Source organism: Carassius auratus, linkage group LG28B (assembly GCF_003368295.1).
Source record: "Carassius auratus strain Wakin linkage group LG28B, ASM336829v1, whole genome shotgun sequence".
Lineage (NCBI taxonomy): Eukaryota > Metazoa > Chordata > Actinopteri > Cypriniformes > Cyprinidae > Carassius > Carassius auratus.
Genome location: NC_039293.1, coordinates 7,442,673 through 7,449,841, shown reverse-complemented (window position 1 = coordinate 7,449,841; position 7,169 = coordinate 7,442,673).

The window sequence follows — 7,169 nt, the reverse complement described above, 5'->3', positions numbered from 1 at the left end:
TTTTCACTCATCTTGCTCTTCCATACTTGACTCTGTAGCACCTTTCACATACACTCGCTCCAAACTAAAATCTCATTACTGGTTAGATGAGAATACACGCTCTCTTAGCCAGGCCTGTCGTAAAGCTGAAAGGAAATGGAAAAAGGATCATCTCAATGTTTCTTTTCAAATTTTTAAATCTGCATTAGGTTCTTTTCAGGCAGCAGCAAAAATAGCCAGAGGAAAGCACCTCTCTGATTTGATCAGTAAACACTCAAACAGCCCATCTCTCTCATTGAATTGAGGAATTTAGTATCACATATGAAACCTACTACTTTATCTTTTGATTCTATCCCCTCTTCTATTATAAAGGATGTTTTTGATGTAGTCGGTCCCTCTATTCTGGTCATCTTAAATCTATGTCTTGCATCCGGCACTGTCCCTACATGTTTTAAGCATGCGGTTGTCCAGCCCCTGCTCAAAAAACATGATCTCGATGTTAAACTCCTAAATAGCTACCGTCCCATTTCCAAGCTTCCTTTTATCTCAAAAATTTTGGAAAAAGCCGTTCTGTCATAGCTGCTCCCCTTTTTGACCACTCACAATATACTAGAACCTTTTTAGTCAGGTTTTAGATCATTTCATAGTACTGAAACCGCTCTGCTCAAAGTAACCAATGATCTTCTCCTTACACTAGATTCAGGTGATAGCGCCATCCTGATATTATTGGATCTTAGTGCGGCCTTCGACACTATCGATCACAACATCCTCCTTACTCGCCTTGATCAGCAGGTGGGCATTAGGGAGACTGCATTACTGTGGTTCCGTTCCTATCTCAATGATAGGACTTTCTCAGTATCTATTGGCAAGTTCTCCTCATCCTCTGCTTCTGTTTTATATGGGGTCCCTCGGGTCCATCTTGGGTCCTATGCTTTTTAGCCTGTATATGCTCCCACTGGGTGACATCATAAGGAAGCATAACATTTCTTTTCATCTCTATGCAGATGATTCACAGTTGTACTTGCCTCTAAAATCTAGGGATTCCATACAATCTCTTCTGGACTGTCTCCAAGACATTAAAACTTGGATGGTTAATAACTTTCTCCAGTTAAACAGTGACAAGACAGAGGTGATTGTTTTTGGTTCTCCCAAGGCAAGATGCACTGTAGTACAACATTTAGGTAACTTCACTCCATTTATCAAACCCTATGCTAGAAATTTGGGTGTCATTCTTGACTCAGAACTCTGCCTTGACAAACAGATTAGTTCTGTTGTTAAAAATAGTTTTTACCAGCTCAGAATGATTTCCCGCCTGAAGTCATTCCTATCTTTTAACGATCTCGAGACAGTTATCCATGCCTTTATTACATCACGGCTGGATTATTGCAATTCCCTCTACTTGGGCCTCCCACAATCATCACTTAGACGTCTGCAGTTAGTACAAAACGCAGCAGCGCGTCTTTTAACTGGCTCTAGGAGGCGTGAGCACATCACCCCCATTTTGGCATCTTTGCATTGGCTCCCAGTTCCTTTTAGGATTCAGTTTAAAGTTTTATTGTTTGTTTTTAAGGCACTTAATGGGCTCGCCCCGACCTATATCATCGACCTTGTACAACCATACTCGGTTCAAAGGTCACTGAGATCCTCAAACAAAGGGCTCCTGCTTGTACCGCGCTCACGGCTTAAACAGAGAGGTGACAGAGCCTTTGCAGTTGCTGCCCCACGTTTGTGGAACCGGCTCCCCCAGGATATTAGATCTGCCCCCTCCATTGCTACATTCAAATCAAGGTTAAAAACTCATTTTTATTCCTTGGCTTTCCTTGTTCCCTAACCTGGTACCTTTGTTTTCTGTATTTCTGTGTTGTGTGACGTGATATTGAAGGCTTATTTTTATTAATGTTTTATATAATTATGATTATTCAATCTATGTGTTTATATTTTTATTGTCTTTTTAGCTATTCATTGTACAGCACTTTGGTCAGTTTTGCGCTGTGTGTAAATGTGCTTTATAAATTAAAATTACTTACTTACTTACTTACTTACGTGAGATTCCCAGGACAGATATCCACTTTGATTATTCATTCATACGTTATCCACTTTAAATTCAGTATGAGATGACTGAGAGGATGAAGGAAACTTGTAGTAATAAAATTAATACTGATTAAGAAGCATTAAGATAAATAAACATTAAAAATTAAGACATTAAAACAGAGCCGAGCGGAGAAGCGGCAGCCAACAATAAGGTTTGATTGGTTGCCCATGAATGCCAATTAGAATTTTATTTGCTATTTTGTGTAATTTTGTAATGTGGTTTAAACTGTATTTTACTGTGTGTAATTATTTATTGCTTGTTTAACAAATACACTTTGATCATTTGTGACATCTTGTCTTTTGTTTCATTACAAGACAAATCACACAAAAAATGCCTTGTTGAAGGGAGTAACTTTAAATAGAAAATATTTAGTTAAAGTAACTAGAACTAATTGTGTGGTACCACTGTCCATAATTGAAATGTGTAATTTGAAAGAAACCTCATGTTGATAGAGTGAAACAAATTTGGCTAGATAGTAATAAACCAAAACATGTTGAGTTAACTTAACCAGTTTAAGTTGAAGCAAAGTGAATAAATTGAGTTGGTTGGACATTACTATTTCACATAGTTTCTACCTCATTCAATTGTGTTGTCACAACACAAGGAGTTTGCATAGATTAAAAAAATTCCATTAATGTTATCAAAACACAATTTGGTTGTGTGGAACCACTGTCCATAATTGACTAAGTAAGTTTAAAGAGTAATTTTTTTGAGTGCAGTAAGTTAGGCTTAGCAAATAAATTGCGTTTGTTGTCCAGAATGTTACACTTAATATTAAGTGGACAGTTCCCGAGGAGTTACCATGTAAGCACACTGGTATTACAGTGTGTAACTCCTCTAACTCCTCCCACTATACATATCCCCAAACCCACTCATCCCCCTGGATCCCATTTCCACCCCTAAACCTCCCCAGCTCAACTCCCTGGATCCCATTTCCATCCCTAAACCTCCCCATCTACAACTCCTGGATCCCATTTCCACCCCTAAACCTACATATCTTCACCCCCTGGATCCCATTTCCACCCCTAAACCTCCCCATCTCCACCACCTGGATACCATTTCCACCCGTAACCCTCCCCATCTCCACTCCCTGGATCCCATTTCCAACCATAAAAACCTCCCCATCTCCACCCCCTGAATCCCATTTCCACACCTAAAACTACCCATCTCAATCCCCTGGATCCCATTTCCACCCCTAACGCTACCAATCTCAACACCCTGGATCCCATTTCCACCCCTAAACCTCACCTTGTCCATCCCCTAGATCCCATTACCACAACAAAACCCCCTCTTCTCCAGACCCTGGATCCCCTCTCCACCCCTAAATGTCCCCATCTACAGCTTCTGGATCCCAATTCCACCCCTAAACCTCCCCTTCTCCACCCCCTGGATCCCATTTCCACCCTTAAACCTACCCATCTCAACCACCTGAATCCCATTTTCCAACCCTAAACCTCCCCATCTCCACCCCCTGGATCCCATTTCCACCCCTAAACCTGCCCATCTCCACCACCTTGATCCCATTTCCCACCCCTAAACCTACCACTCTCCACTCATTGGATCCCATTTCCAACCCTAAACCTCCCCATCTCCTTCCCCTGGGTCCCATTTCCACACCTAAAGCTACCCATCTCAACCCACTGGATCCCATTTCCACCACTAAACCTCCCCTTCTCCACCCCCTGGATCCCATTTCCACCCTTAAACCTACCCATCTCAACCACCTTGATCCCATTTCCAACCCTAAACCTCCCCATCTCCACCCCCTGGATCCCATTTCCACCCCTAAACCTCCCCATCTCCACCACCTTGATCCCATTTCCACCCCTAAACCTACCACTCTCTACTCACTGGATCCAATTTCAAACCCTAAACCTCCCCATCTCCTTCCCCTGGATCCCATTTCCACACCTAAAGCTACCCATCTCAACCCACTGGATCCCATTTACACCCCTAAACCTCCCTTGTCTGACCCCTGTATCCCATTTTCACCCCTTAACCTCCCCTTCTCCACCCCTTGGATTCCATTTCCACCCCTAAACCTCCCCATCTCCACCACCTGGATCCCATCTCCACCACCTTGATCCCATTTCCAACCCTAAACCTCCCCTTCTCCACCCTCTGGATTCCATTTCCACCCCTAAACCTCCCCATCTCCACCACCTTGATCCCATTTCCACCCCTAAACCTACCACTCTCCACTCATTGGATCCCATTTCCAACCCTAAACCTCCCCTTCTCCACCCCCTGGATTCCATTCCCACCCCTAAACCTCTCAATATCCACCCCCTGGATCCCTTTTCCAACCCTAAACATCCCCATCTACACCCCCTGGATCCCATTTCCACACCTAAAGCTACCCATCTCAACCCCCTGGATCCCATTTCCACCCCTAAACCCCCCCCCCCCCCCCCTTCTCCACCCCCTTGATCAAATGGTTCCAATAACTCTCATACATATTGTTGTTACAAAATTAAGTTATATAATTCCTGTTACACGAGTGCTTAAGTGAAAAAAGTGTTGTTACCAATGTTCTGTTACACATTTGTAATTACACAAACCATTCTGAGGGTTGTTACATGTTTGTAGTTACAGAAACATTACAGCTGTAGATACAATGTACCAATGTGTTACTTAACTTACCAAACTTACACTCTGGTTACATCCTACATACACATTAAGTTACTATGTAAATACACAGGCATTAAGGACACTTAATATAAAGTGTGACCAACCAATTTCTACTACATATTCTTTTCAATTATCACATAACACTATATTTTTCCTCTATTACACTGCACTGTATCAGTGCATAATGTTTTTCACTGTAATTCAAACATCTTTGTAATAAACTGAAGTGTTTTCATCTCCGGACGCGGAACAAAAAGAGGGTGTTTCTCAATTACTGGGCATTTTCACATCGGGATAGGCATTTTAACTCATCAGAACAGCACAAAAAACATACAGGCCATGTGATATTATTCTATTTTTACTTTATGAAGTTTCCAGCAATTTTGTTATGTCTTGATCACAAGAACTTAAGACCAGATCAAAATAAATAAATAAAACAAGGAAGCTGTGTTTTTCTTCAGTGCACAGACGTATGCATATATTACATTTAGATTAAAATTAAATTAGATTAAAATTAGAATTCATTTAGATAAGATTAAACACATTTGCTTAAAGAAGTTTTGTCTACAAGATCACTAAAACTGCTGGAGATTAACCTCATTCTTCTGTCTCTATACAGCTTTAAGCACCCAGTCTGTGTTTGTCTATCATTTAAATTAATAATTAATAATTATATTAATAATTGACATTTACAAAATGAGCCTTTTAAATTTAAGCAAAGACCATGCTTAATACAATTTTCAATCAAATTAAAATGTTAAATTAGAAAAATAAAGAATGAAGATTATTGTTCAATCAAGTTTTATACATATGTGACAGAGATGGTCAAGTACAGAACAAAGAACAGTAAAATGTTTAAGTACTGATCAGCTACGTCTCCCAGAATCCACTGGGAAATACCAGCCTTATCAAAGGCACACAGCTTCACTGCCAAAGACAGGTTGAGCCTGAATATATATAATACAATACATTAATTCCACACAAGTCTCAACAGTTCAATTCCAAATGATGCATGCAGATACACAAAACAAGAGAAAATTAAAGCTGCAAGCAGCGATGAACGGGCCCTCGCACCCGGGCTCACCGGCAGCGAGTGGCTTTAGTTAATAGGTGAACGGTGAGAAATATGCGTTTAAACTCATAAATATAAGTAGAATATATCAATGTTTATTCCATATATGTGCCAATCTTCCTGTTGCCAGCAGGTGGTGCTATCATTATAGTGGAATATTGGCCTTCAGATGTGTTTAGGGCAGGACTTTTATCGAACATGTGAGGTTTGGGGAGGATTGGACATTTTATGCCTGAGTTACAACAACATCCTTTTCATGGCGAAACATCAAAATTTGTCAGGCCGCCATGGACACGCCCTTTAACGAAACCTCAAGATCTTCGCAATTTAAGATCGCAAAAGGCTTTAGATTACACTGACCAAGTTTGGTGTTGATCTGAATAAATCTCTAGGAGGAGTTTGTTAAAGTACAACCCCTGAAAATGGCCAAAACAACACTAATTTTGCAGAGAAAATTCTAAATAACTGACTTCCTGTTGGGATTCGGATTTTGTACCAAGAGACTTTTTCGTAGATATTGGTGTGTTACATGTGTGTACCGATTTTTGTACATGTACGTGAAACATAGCTTGAGGCGCACTCAGTTTAAAGTGTATACGCACTCCGTTGAAAGTGTATAGGTGGCGCTATCGAGCCATTTTGCCACACTCGATGGAATATTGGCCTTCAGATCTGTTTAGGCCAGGACCCTTATCACACAAGTGAAGTTTGGGCAAGATCGGACATTTTATGCCTGAGTTATAACATCTTTTATTCCCATGGCGAGACATCGAAATTCATCACGGCGCCATGGACACACCTTTTAACAAAAACTCAAGATCTTCACAACTAAACATCACACAGGTCTTTAGATTAGACTGACCACAAAAAGACATTGATGTCATAAAATTTCTAGGAGTAGTTTGTCGCAGTGTAAAATATGTAACTTCCTGTTGCCAATAGGTGGCGCTATGACTATAACTGAATATTGGCATGTAGATCTGTTCAGGTCAAGAGTCTTATCCAACATGTGAAGTTTGGGGCAGATTGGACATTGTATGTCCGAGTTACAGCAACTTCCTTTTTCATCGCGAAACATCGAAATTTGTCAGGCCGCCATGGACACGCCCTTTAACGAAACCTCAAGTCTTTCGCAATTTATTATCGCAAAGGGCTTTAGATTACACTGACAAAGTTTGGTGTTGATCTGAATAAATCTCTAGGAGGAGTTCGTTAAAATACAACCCCTGAAAATGGCAAAAACAACGCCAATTTTGCAGAGAAAATTCTAAATAACCGACTTCCTGTTGGGATTCGGATTTCGTACCAAGAGACATTTTTGTAGGTATTGGTGTGTTACATGTGTATACCGATTTTTGTACATGTACGTGAAACATAGCTCGAAGCGCACTCCGT